A 274-nucleotide genomic window follows, 5' to 3' on the forward strand; every position below is an offset into this window, starting at 1 on the left:
CACAAAATATTCACTAAATTAATTATTATATATTATATATTTATATATAAATATATTATTTAATTTATTTATAATATATATTTTGTATTTCAATTTGTAATTTATGTATTTTGCATTTGTAATATGTATTTTTGCATTTCAACTTGAGCTTTACTCTATAAATATTGATGTTTTAAAATCAAAAATCAAAACTAAAACGGTGAAATGTATATCGGTATCAATCTACATCAACTTTCTATTGGGTAAGGCTTCAACAAAATGAACATGAGAAGAG

The sequence above is a fragment of the Arachis ipaensis genome, chromosome B03 (genome assembly GCF_000816755.2).
Source record: "Arachis ipaensis cultivar K30076 chromosome B03, Araip1.1, whole genome shotgun sequence".
Lineage (NCBI taxonomy): Eukaryota > Viridiplantae > Streptophyta > Magnoliopsida > Fabales > Fabaceae > Arachis > Arachis ipaensis.